The sequence below is a fragment of the Arachis stenosperma genome, chromosome 9, assembly GCF_014773155.1.
Source record: "Arachis stenosperma cultivar V10309 chromosome 9, arast.V10309.gnm1.PFL2, whole genome shotgun sequence".
In the NCBI taxonomy this organism is placed as follows: domain Eukaryota; kingdom Viridiplantae; phylum Streptophyta; class Magnoliopsida; order Fabales; family Fabaceae; genus Arachis; species Arachis stenosperma.
The window spans coordinates 111,035,927-111,048,903 of record NC_080385.1 but is presented as its reverse complement, the minus strand read 5'-3'; the positions used below and the strand labels follow the sequence as shown (position 1 = coordinate 111,048,903).

General features: G+C 41.1%; 1 non-coding gene across 1 annotated transcript; it reads left to right on the top strand.

Annotated features, from left to right (window-relative positions):
• The first annotated feature begins 2,513 nt into the window (after nt 1-2,513).
• On the top strand, nt 2,514-2,621 carry LOC130953880 (small nucleolar RNA R71). The gene has a single exon (XR_009076041.1). It is a non-coding gene; the product is annotated as a small nucleolar RNA R71 (small nucleolar RNA).
• Nucleotides 2,622-12,977: the final 10,356 nt, after the last annotated feature.

Genomic DNA, 12,977 nt, shown 5'->3' with positions numbered 1-12,977 from the left:
TTAAAATGTTTGCTCGTCCTCGAGCAAAAGAAGAAAGAAGAGAGTAGAAGAAGAAGAAATGAGGAAGAGGGAGATGGTGGTGTATTCGGCCAAACAGGGGGAGAAGTGGTGTTTAGGTTGTGTGAAAATGAAGGAATGAAGAAGGGTATTTATAGGAGAGAGGGGAGATGAGGTTCGGCCATTATGGGTGGGTTTGGGAGGGAAAGTGGTTTGAATTTGAAGAGTGCGGTTGGTGGGGTTTTATGAAGGATGGATGTGAGTGGTGAAGATGGGATTTGATAGGTGAAGGGTTTTTGGGGAAGAGGTATTGAGGTGATTGGTGAATGGGGGAAGAAGAGAGAGAGTGGTGGTGGGGTTGGTGGGGATCCTGTGGGGTCCACAGATCCTGTGGTGTCAAGGAAAAGTCATCCCTGCACCAAATGGCATCAAAAATCACGTTTTGACCCATTTCTGGCATTAAACGCCGGGCTGATGCCCATTCCTGGCGTTTAACGCCAGGTTTTAGCCCTTTTCTGGCGTTTAACGCCAGTCTGGTGCCCCTTTCTGGCGTTAAACGCCCAGAATGGTGCCAGACTGGGCGTTAAACGCCCAACTGCTAGGCTTACTGGCGTTTGAACGCCAGCAGCATCTTCCTCCAGGGTGTGCTGTTTTTCTTCCTGTTTTTCATTCTGTTTTTCCTTTTTCAATGGATTTTGTGACTTCTCATGATCATCAACCTACAAAAACATAAAATAACAAAAGAAACTATATAAAATATAATCATTGGGTTGCCTCCCAACAAGCGCTTCTTTAATGTCAATAGCTTGACAGAGGGCTCTCATGGAGCCTCACAGATACTCAGAGCAATGTTGGAACCTCCCAACACCAAACTTAGAGTTTGAATGTGGGGGTTCAACACCAAACTTAGAGTTTGGTTGTGGCCTCCCAACACCAAACTTAGAGTTTGAATGTGGGGGCTCTTCTTGACTCTGATTTGAGAGAAGCTCTTCATGCTTCATCTCTATGGTGACAGAGGGATATCCTTGAGCCTTAAACACAAAGGATTCTCCATTCACTTGAATGATCAGTTCACCTCTATCAACATCAATCACAGCCTTTGCTGTGGCTAGGAAGGGTCTGCCAAGGATGATGGTTTCATCCATGCACTTCCCAGTCTCTAGGACTATGAAATTAGTAGGGATGTAATGGTCTTCAACCTTCGCCAAAACATTCTCTACAAGTCCATAAGCTTGTTTTCTTGAGTTGTCTGCCATCTCTAGTGAGATTTTTGCAGCTTGTACCTCAAAGATCCTTAGCTTCTCCATTACTGAGAGAGGCATGAGGTTTACACTTGACCCTAAGTCACACAAAGCCTTCTTGAAGGTCATGGTGCCTATGGTACAAGGTATTGAAAACTTCCCAGGATCTTGTCTCTTTTGAGGTAATTTCTGCCTAGACATGTCATCTAGCTTTTTGGTGAGCAAAGGAGGTTCATTCTCCCAAGTCTCATTTCCAAATAACTTGTCATTTAGCTTCATGATTGCTCCAAGGTATTTAGCAACTTGCTCTTCAGTGACATACTCGTCCTCTTCAGAGGAAGAATACTCATCAGAGCTCATGAAAGGCAGAAGTAAGTTCAATGGAATCTCTATGGTCTCATTTTGAGCCTCAGATTCCCATGGTTCCTCATTGGGGAACTCAGTGGAGGTCAGTGTACGCCCATTGAAGCCTTCCTCATTGGCGTCCACTTCCTCTCCATCCTCTCCAAATTCGGCCATGTTTAGGGCTTTGCACTCTCCTTTTGGATTTTCTTCTGTGTTGCTTGGGAGAGTACTAGGAGGGAGTTCAGTAACTTTCTTGCTCAGCTGTCCCACTTGTCCTTCCAAATTCCTAATGGAAGACCTTGTTTCAGTCATGAAACTTTGAGTGGTTTTGATTAGATCAGAGACCATGGTTGCTAAGTCAGAGGGGTTCTGCTTAGGATTCTCTGTCTGTTGCTGAGAAGATGATGGAAAAGGCTTGCCATTGCTAAACCTGTTTCTTCCACCATTATTATTGAAACCTTGTTGAGGTCTCTCTTGATTCTTCCATGAGAGATTTGGGTGATTTCTCCATGAAGAATTATAGGTGTTTCCATAGGGCTCTCCTAGGTAATTCACCTCTTCCATTGAAGGGTTCTCAGGATCATAGGCTTCTTCCTCAGATGAAGCATCCTTAGTACTGCTTGGTGCATTTTGCATTCCAGACAGACTTTGAGAAATCAAATTGACTTGTTGAGTCAATATCTTGTTCTGAGCCAAAATGGCATTCAGAGTATCAATCTCAAGAACTCATTTCTTCTGACTTGTCCCATTGTTCACAGGATTCCTTTCAGAAGTGTACATGAATTGGTTATTTGCAACCATTTCAATGAGCTCTTGAGCCTCTGTAGGCGTCTTCTTCAGATGAAGAGATCCTCCAGCAGAGCTATCCAAAGACATCTTGGACAGTTCAGAGAGACCATCATAGAAGATACCTATGATGCTCCATTCAGAAAGCATGTCAGAAGGACATTTTCTGATCAATTGTTTGTATCTTTCCCAAGCTTCATAGAGGGATTCTCCATCCTTCTGTCTGAAGGTTTGGACTTCCACTCTAAGCTTACTCCATCTTTGTGGTGGAAAGAACTTTGCCAAGAAGGCATTGACTAGCTTTTCCCAAGAGTCCAGGCTTTCTTTAGGTTGTGAGTCCAACCATATTCTAGCTCTGTCTCTTACAGCAAAAGGGAATAGCATCAGTCTATAGACCTCAGGGTCTACCCCATTAGTCTTGACTGTGTCACAGATTTGCAAGAATTCAGCTAAGAACTGATGAGGATCTTCCATTGGAAGTCCATGGAACTTGCAATTCTGTTGCATTAGAGAAACTAATTGAGGTTTAAGCTCAAAGTTGTTTGCTCCAATGGCAGGGATAGAGATGCTTCTCCCATAAAAATCAGGAGTAGGTGCAGTAAAGTCACCCAGCACCTTCCTTGCATTGTTGGTATTGTTGTTATTTTCGGCTGCCATGAGTTCTTCTTCTTTGAAGAATTCGGTCAGGTCCTCTAAAGAGAGTTGTGCTTTGGCTTCTCTTAGCTTTCTCTTCAAGGTCCTTTCAGGTTCAGGGTCAGCTTCAACAAGAATGCCTTTGTCTCTGCTCCTGCTCATATGAAAGAGAAGAGAACAAGAAGATATGGAATCCTCTATGTCACAGTATAGAGATTCCTTGAGGTGTCAGAGGAAAAGAGAAATAGAAAGAAGAAGGAGAAGAAGAATTCGAACTTTAATTAGATGAGGTTCGAATTGTGCATTGAGAAGGAGTGATACTCCATAAATAGAAGGATATGAGAAGGAGGGAAGTAATTTTTTCGAAAATTAATTAAAAAGATTTTGAAAACATTTTGAAAAACACTTAATTGATTTTCGAAAATAAAAGTGAGAAAGAAATCAAGTGATTTTTGAAAAAGATTTTGAAATTAGAAATTAAAAAGATTTGATTGAAAACTATTTTGAAAAAGATGTGGTTAAGAAGGTATGATTGAAAAGATTTGATTTGAAAACAATTTTAAAAGATATGATTTGAAAACAATTTTTTTTAAAAAGATTTGATTTTAAAAATAAATGACTTGCCTAACAAGAAAAGATATGATTCAAACATTAAACCTTTCTCAACAGAAAAGGCAACAATCTTGTGATGTTCAATCAAATCATTAATTGTTAGTAAGTATCTTTGAAAAAGGGAAAGAAATTGATTTTGAAAACATTTGATTGAAAAGATATGATTTGAAAAAGATTTGATTTTGAAAAACTTTGAAAACTTGAAAAAAATTTGATTTGAAAAACAAAATCTTCCCCCTAGCACCATCCTGGCGTTAAACGCCCAGAATGGTATCCATTCTGGCGTTTAACGCCCAAAATGCACCCTTTTTGGGCGTTAAACGCCCAACCAGGTACCCTGGCTGGCGTTTAAACGCCAGTCTGTCTTCTTCACTGGGCATTTTCGAATGCTCAGCTTTTTCTGTATAATTCCTTTGCAGTATGTTCTGAATCTTCAATTCTTTGTGTTATTGACTTGAAAAGACACAATTAAAAAAATATTTTTGGATTTTTAATAATTAAAATGCAACAAGAATCAAATAACAATGCCTGCAAGACACCAAACTTAGCAGTTTGTATACTACTGACACTACATGAGACACATAAACACTCAAGTCAAAAGAATTCAAAGATCAGAGCAAGAAATCATCAAGAATTATTTGAAGATCTTAAGACACATGAATGAATGTATGCAATTGACCAAAACTTAAGATAAGACACTAGACTCAAGCAAGAAACATCAAATATTTTTGGTTTTTATGGTTTTGTAAAAATTTTTTTTGTGATTTTCGAAAATTAAGTGGAAAAAGATATCAAAATTCTTAATGAGAATTCCAGGAATCAGTGCAATGCTAGTCTAAGACTCCGGTCCAGGAATTAGACATGGCTTCACAGCCAGCCAAGCTTTCAAAGAAAGCTTCGGTCCAAAACACTAGACATGGCCAAAGGCCAGCCAAGCCTTAGCAGATCACTGCTCCAAAAGCAAGATCAACAAGCTCTTGTGATGCTAAGTTGAAACCTCGGTCCAATGAGATTAGACATGGCTTCTCAGCCAGCCAGATTTCAACAAATCATCATGAAACTCTAGAATTCATCTTCAAGAATTTCGAAAAAAAATAAATGCCTAATCTAAGCAACAAGATGAACCGTCAGTTGTCCATACACAAGAACAATCCCCGGCAACGGCGCCAAAAACTTGGTGCACGAAATTGTGATCAATATTTTTTAACACACAGAACAATCCCCGGTAATGGCTCCAAAGACTTGGTGCTCAATACCATGGCATAAACACAACTTCGCACAACTAACCAGCAAGTGCACTGGGTCGTCCAAGTAATAAACCTTACGCGAGTAAGGGTCGATCCCACGGAGATTGGTGGTATGAAGCAAGCTATGGTCATCTTGTAAATCTCAGTCAGGCAGACTCAAATGGGTATAGTGATAAACGAATAAAGCATAAAGATAAAGATAGAGATACTTATGTATATCATTGGTGTAAGAGCTTCAGACAAGCGCATGAAGATGCCTTCCCTTCCGTCTCTCTGCTTTCCTACTGTCTTTATCCAATCCTTCCTACTCCTTTCCATGGCAAGCTTATGCAAGGGTTTCACCGTTGTCAGTGGCTACCTCCCATCCTCTCAGTGAAAATACGTCCCTGATGCTCTGTCACAGCATAGGCTAATCATCTGTCGGTTCTCAATCAGACCGGAATAGAATCCAGTGATTCTTTTGGCGTCTGTCACTAACGCCCCACCCTCAGGAGTTTGAAGCACGTCACAGTCATTCAATCATTGAATCCTACTCAGAATACCACAGACAAGGTTAGACCTTCCGGATTCTCTTGAATGCCGCCATTAGTTCTTGCCTATACCACGAAGACTCTGATCTCACGGAATGGCTGGCTCGTTTGTCAGGCGAGCACTCGGTTGTCAGGCGATCAACCATGCATCATGCAATCAGAAATCCAAGAGATATTCACTAAGCCTCAGATGCTTGTAGAACAAGAATGGTTGTCAGTCACCTTGTTCATAGGTGAGAATGGTGATGAGTGTCAATCATCACCTTCATCAAGTTGAAGAACAAGTGATATCTTGGACAAAGAACAAGCGGAATTGAATGGAAGAACAATAGTAATTGCATTAATACTCGAGGTACAGCAGAGCTCCACACCTTAATCTATGGTGTGTAGAAACTCCACCGTTGAAAATACATAAGAACAAGGTCTAGGCATGGCCGAATGGCCAGCCTCCCAAAGTGATCAAAAGATCTAAAGAAAAAGGTTCCAAAGACCCGAAGATGCTAATACAATAGTAAAAAGTCCTACTTATAGAAAACTAGTAGCCTAAGGTGTACAGAAATGAGTAAATGACATAAAAATCCACTTCCGGGCCCACTTGGTGTGTGCTTGGGCTGAGCAATGAAGCATTTTCGTGTAGAGACTCTCCTTGGAGTTAAACGCCAGCTTTTATGCCAGTTTGGGCGTTTAACTCCCATTTGGGTGCCAGTTCCGGCGTTTAACGCTGGAATTTCTTGAGGTGACTTTGAACGCCGGTTTGGGCCATCAAATCTTGGGCAAAGTATGGACTATCATATATTTCTGGAAAGCCCAGGATGTCTACTTTCCAACGCCGTTGAGAGCGCGCCAATTGGGCTTCTGTAGCTCCAGCAAATCCACTTCGAGTGCAGGGAGGTCAGAATCCAACAGCATCTGCAGTCCTTTTGAGTCTCTGGATCAGATTTTTGCTCAGGTCCCTCAATTTCAGCCAGAAAATACCTGAAATCATAGAAAAACACACAAACTCATAGTAAAGTCCAGAAAAGTGAATTTTTAACTAAAAACTAATAAAAATATACTAAGAACTCAACTAAAACTACCAAAAACATACTAAAAACAATGCCAAAAAGCGTACAAATTATCCGCTCATCAGACGACGCGGCCGCGTGGGGGTCGTGTTCGCGTGGGAGGGCTTGGGCTTCTAGAACGAGTCCAGCCCAATTCCAGCACAACTTTCGGCCATGCACCTTTTTGACGTCGATTTTCATGGCATGCGGCCGCGTGGGCGACGCGGTCGCGTGGGAGGCCATTATTCCCATGTGACGCGGACGCGTCAGCAACACGATCGCGTGGGACGATTTGGGCCACTGGCACGCCTCCAGCCACGCTCCAGCGTGACTCTCTGTTCGTTTTTATTTTCTCCCATCTCCTTTCGACGCGGACGCATCGCGTGGAATTTTTTTTATATGCAGTATGCAGAATGCAAAATGATATGAATGTTATGAGTAATTCCAGGTTCAATGAAAAACTTGAAAACAAAAAAACTAAATAAAAATGAAAAAGGAATGATCATACCATGGTGGGTTGTCTCCCACCTAGCACTTTTAGTTAAAGTCCTTAAGTTGGACAATTGAGGAGCTTCCTGTTATGGCGGCTTGTGCTTGAACTCATCCAGAAATCTCCACCAATGTTTGGAGTTCCAGTAGCCTCCGGGGTCCCAAACAAGGCGCAGAAAACCTTCAAGCAAGTTAAAGCAAGTGACAAGGCCCCAAGAGTGTTAATTTCTAGATTGAATTCCGGGGTCCCAAATCTTGCTTTTGCACCCGTCTTCTTGTTGAGCAATATTGTTCCATCCGGGTGGCAAACAGTCTGAATTCTCACTGAAGCAGCCAGACAACTTCCTAGACCCATTCAGTTGAGCTCTAAACCAACCTTTGTGTTTAAATGTTGAGCACACAACCATGTTGAACCTTGCAGGATAAATCTTATCACTGACCATCTTTCTCTTACTCTTAATGCCATAAAGAGCTCTAAATTGACCATCCGTCTCCAGTAGCCCATATTCAAGTGGAATTAGAAAGCTAAGGGATATGAATTTTACCCACTTGAATGTTGTGAAGGATGATGGCAACTTAGGGGGAGGTGTTTCTAATGGACGTGCAAGCTCCACTCCCTTGTGCTCTTCTTCGACATCTTCCACCTCTTTGTAATCTTCAATATCAACCTCTTCCTTTTGGTGAATTTCTTCCAATTTAATCTCTTCGTCATTGTTCACCAAGGGTATGGGATGTTGTGTTTCATCTTCTTTAAACTCCATATCAAGTCTAATGGAAGAGGATTCAAATGTAGATAAGAATGCATCAATGATTGAATCCATCTCTTGATCGTCTCCTTCAAAGTCTTCAACTATGATATGCTTTGGAGGTTGTACACCCTCCTCAACATCAGCTTCAAACGTCTTTGAAGGGTACTCTATAACTTGACTTTCCCATGGAGGTTCAGCATATCCTAAGTCTTCAGCCTCTGCCTCCTCTTCTTCTTCAATAATTCCAGCTTCCTCCACTTGTTCCAATATCAAATCGTGCTGCTCACTATCTACCGGAGTGCCCAATTTCTCCTTCCTGATACATTCTTCAGTAGATTTCCCACATGAAACCATGGGGGTTCTTTGAATGTCCGAACATCGGAAAGGTAATCGATTTCTTTCTTGATCCAGGTATTTAAGTATGCAATCGTATTCGTCCTCGATGATTTTCTTTTCAACTATTTCTTCACCTTTAAGCACAAAATCCTCCTTGTTGTCTTCTTTCACTAGTTCTTCAACCGCGCTGTCAACGTCAAGGGTGTCTACTACCTTCACCTTTAGTGCCTCCTCTAGCTTCTTATGAAGTATGGATTCGCGAAGATGATCCCTTCCCTCTCGTTCCATGTCAATAGTATCAGTGGGATCATGTTGCTCTTGGATTGATGAATGTTGGTGCTCTTCCATGGATGGTGGTGATGGGATGGGTGGATCATTATGTGGTTGAGATAGAAGTGCAGTGGAGCTTGAGGGTTGAATATTGGGTGTAGAGGGTTGGCCCAAGCGGGATATAAGTGCTTGAAGAGTAGAGGCGAGACTAGTGATAGAGGCAAGTTTGCTTTCCATGGAGGTTTGGGGTGGATAGGAGGGTTTATTTGTTGGGAGAGAAGGTTCATAACACGGAAGTGGTTCCTCTTGATAAGGATATGGAGATGGTGTATATTGAGGTGGTGGTTCTGGGTATGGTTCATATGGTGGTTGGTGTGGTGAATAGGGATTGGGGTCATATGGAGGTGAATGGTGGAAAGGGGCTTGTGAGTATGGTGGTTCAAAGTTATGTTGTGAGGATGGTCTCTGAGCATACGGTGGGGCTTGTTGGTAGCTACTAGGCGGTCCACCATATCTATCAGCTTGGTATGCATTGTAGGATGGTCTTTGTCTGTGATATCTAGGAGGGTGTTGTTGCCTAAAGGGTTGATCATATCCTCTTGGCTCCGTCCATCTTTGATTGCTTAGACCTTGATGCATAGTCCTGTAATAGCTTTCATTCCTTGCAACAAAATTAGAACCAAACTCAAATAAACAAGTAAAAGAAAAATATTTACAATAACCAATAATAAGGCACACGTTTGCAATTCCCCGGCAACGGCGCCATTTTGACGTTAGGATTTTTGCTAGTAAAGAATTTTATAAATTCGCGTTGTAGATATAGTTTCTGAACCAACAAAAATCCCTTCGTGCAAACGTTTTGGTTGTCACAAGTAACAAACCCCTAAATAAATTGATAACCGAGTATTTAAACCTCGGGTCGTCTTCTCAAGGAATTGCAGGGAGGTATGTTCTTATTATTGGTTATGAAAAAGTGTGTTTTGGGGTTTTGGATTAAGGTAAAAAGTTAGTTGAATGACAAATAAAATAAAATAATAATAATAACTGCAAAATAAATCTTTGGCAAGGTACGAGAACTGGAAGTCCTATCCTTATCAATTATGATGAGAATTGGATTTTAATCCCACTTAGTTAACCTTTACTAAACAAAGGAAGGTCAAGTAGACTAATTAATTTGATACCTAAAGTCCTAGTCTTTCCTTGGGAAATGCTAGAGTTATTGGAATTCAAATTAATTAGCAACTCCCAATTTCAACCACTGCTTTATTTGACAGCTCAAGCGTCACCAATTACTCAACCAAAGCCAAAAGGGAAAAATCCAAATTATTTATATTATAAATAAAAGAAACAAATCATAGATCTGAAAATACCTCAAATTATATTTAAATAAGAAAATCAATCCAAACATGGAACATTGAAAATAAATAAATGCAAAGAATATTGAACCTGAGATGCAGAAGAAATATTCAAAATCCTAATAAAAATCCTAATCCTAATACTAAGAGAGATGAGAGAACCTCTCTCTCTAAAAACTACATCTAATCCTAAAATTATGATTTATCAGAGCATGATGAGTCTCTGTAAGTTCCCTGACTTTAATCTGTGTTTCTGGGCCGAAAACTGGGTTGAAATGCGGCCCAGAATCTCTGCCAGCGACTTTTGTAATTCTGCAGATCATGCACGTCACGCGATCGCGTCATCCATGCGGACGCGTCATTTGCGTTTTTCCCTGCCACGCGTTCGCGTCGTCCACGCTTCCGCGTCACTTGTGCTTTTCCAATCTGCGGGGTCGCGTGAGCCATGCGGCCGCGTCACTGCTGATTCCTTTCTTCCGCGCGGTCGCGTCGCTGACGCGTACGCGTCACTTCTCGCTGGTCATCTCCTCAATTTCTTGTGTTCCTTCCATTTTTGCAAGCTTCCTTCCCAATCTCTCACTCATTCATGCCCTATAAAGCCTGAAACACTTAACACACAGATCAAGGTGATGTGTGGAAAACGATCCAACACAAAACTCACCGGCAAGTGTAACGGGTCGCATCAAGTAATAAAACTCACGGGAGTGAGGTCGATCCCACAAGGATTGAAGGATTGAGCAATTTTAGTTTAGTGGTTGATTTAGTCAAGCGAATCAAGTTTTGGTTGAGTGATTTTGCATCTAACAGTAAGTAAATGACAGAAAATGTAAAGGGGAAGGGAAGAATTGCAGAAATTTAAGAAAACTGAAAGTAAAAGAGCTGAATCTTAAAGAACAAGAAATTAAATGACTGAAACTTAAAGTGCAAGAAATGTAAATTGCAGTAACTTAAAGTGCAAGAAATATAAATTGCAGTAATGAAAAGGGATTTGAGGACTGGGATATCAGGATTCAAGCGAGGGAAATTAAATTGCAATAATTATCAAAGCAAGAGATGATTTGAGTTCTGTTAGATCTTAAACAGAAAGGGAAATTAAATTGCAGCTGGGGTTCACAGAAGAACCAAAAGGAAAATGGGATCTCAGGACTCCAGAGACTAGATAGCAAAGTCTAGATCTCAATTGCCTTCCCAGATCCAAATTCACAAAGCAATTAACAAGACATCAAAGAGGAAGCAGTAAAGGAAATTGGATTCAATTCAATTATGCAGTGAGATAATCAAAGAGATCTTAAATGGAGATTGAGATAAAAATTCCTCAATTCTTCACATCCAAGATTCAAACAAGAAAAGTAAAAATTGCTCAAGCAAGAACGAGGAAGAAGAAAGATCAATTCTCCTCCCCAATTCTCTAAAATATCAGTTCAAAGCTCTCAGAGAAATTCAAATTTCCAAAAGTGAGAATTCAAAAATCAAAAGAAGGTCCTAATTACATCAAACTATCTCCTATTTATACACTTTCTATTCTTGGATTTCGGAATTTGGATGGGCTTTTGATTTGGTGAAGAAATGAATTAAATTGGACTTTTAATCCAATTTTGAGCCCATGAGGAAGTGGCTTCCAGGAAGCTGCCCTGCCCTTGTGGAGGGCAGAGCAGGAAATGGTGCGTGCGGCTCATTGCGTGCGTGCTTGGTGTGTGATGCATCAGGATGCTGCCCTGCCCTTGTGGAGGGCAGGGCAGAGTTGCCATGGTGCGCCAAGTGCTGCCCGTGCGCGCTGCTGCTGGCCGAGACTCCCTTAGTGTGTGCCAATCTTGTGCGCTGGCCATGCACCACAAAATGCTGCCCTGCCCTTGTTGAGGGCAGGGCAATGTGCCAAAGGTGAAGTCCCACGTTCGAAACTCGGTGGAGGCACATGCTGCTCCTTTTTCCTTGGTTTTCTTGGCACCAAAGTCAGGCCTAGTTCCTTACTTCCTCATGGTGCCGTGTTCGATTCTTGGAGTTTGAAAGAAAGCTTGTTTCCTTTTTGTTTGAGCGCTACTCCTTCTCTCCTTGTCCTTGGGTTCGAAACCCATAGGAAACACTAGGAAGCAATTTCCTTTGAATTATTCTTGGGTGAAGCCCGATATTGCCCTTGAGGAGGGCAGGGCAGAGTTTTTGCTTCCTTTGGTCCTTGGCATCAAATTGTGCTCCGCCCTTGTTGTGGGCAGGGCAGTGATGCTTTTCAAGGCTTGGTTCATTATGCTGCTCTCCTGGAGGGCATTGTGCTCTTGTGGAGGGCAGTGTTTGCCTCCTCCTTCTTTGTTGCACCACACTTCTCATTTCTTGGCCACACTTCTTAAGCTACGTTTTTCTTCTTTTCTTCCTTTCTTCACCTACAAGAAACCAAAACAACCAATCAAAGTATCTCTAAACTCATAAGGTTTATAATTCATTAAAAATCAATTAATTTTAGCCTAAACCTCATGATTTAGCATCAATTAATGGTGGTTGTTTGATTTAAAGAAGTTATGCATTTTCATTCCAAATTGCTTACTTAGGATGCAAGAAAGTGCATAAAGACTAGTAAAACAAGTGAAATAAGCTTGAAAAATGGGTATATGATGAGCTGTCATCACAACACCAAACTTAATTCTTGCTTGTCCCCAAGCAAGCGTCAACACTAAGAGAAAATTAAATGAAAAAGAAGAGCAAACTGATGCCAGGGCATCTTAGGCTAGTTTCACTAGCATTTTTCTGTTAGTTTTAGTTGTTTTATGCATTTTCTTGAGCTTAAAGTAACCAAGAATGGTTAAATGAACAACAAAGCAATGAACCATCCAAAACATTATGATTATGATGCAAATTCATGAGTTTTTAGTTATATTACTTGAATGCTATGAATGGATGATTTCTCATGAAATTTTGCAAGACTTTGATGCAATTGTTTGGATGATTTCAGGGAAGAAGAGGCTAGGCAAGAAAGCAACAAAATCAATAAAGGAAGCTTGAATATCAAATGGGACGTTTAAGCTCCAGTTTAAGGTTAAACTGGAGCTTAAACGCCAAAATCATGAGAAGAGAGGAAATGCTGTAACTGGCGTTTAACCTCCAGTTTGACCTCAAACTGGAAGTTAAACGCCAGAATGAGAGAAGGCACTAAGGAGCATTCCACGTTTAACCTCCAGTTTGACCTCAAACTGGAAGTTAAACGCCAGAAGTAAGAAAGGCACCAGGAGCATTTCCACGTTTAAGCTCCAGTTTAACCTTAAACTGGAGCTTAAACGTGTTATATGGAACAGCTTGACCATGCCTTCTTCAAACGTAAATAACTTGAGCTACAAAACTCCAAAAGAGGTGATTCAAAA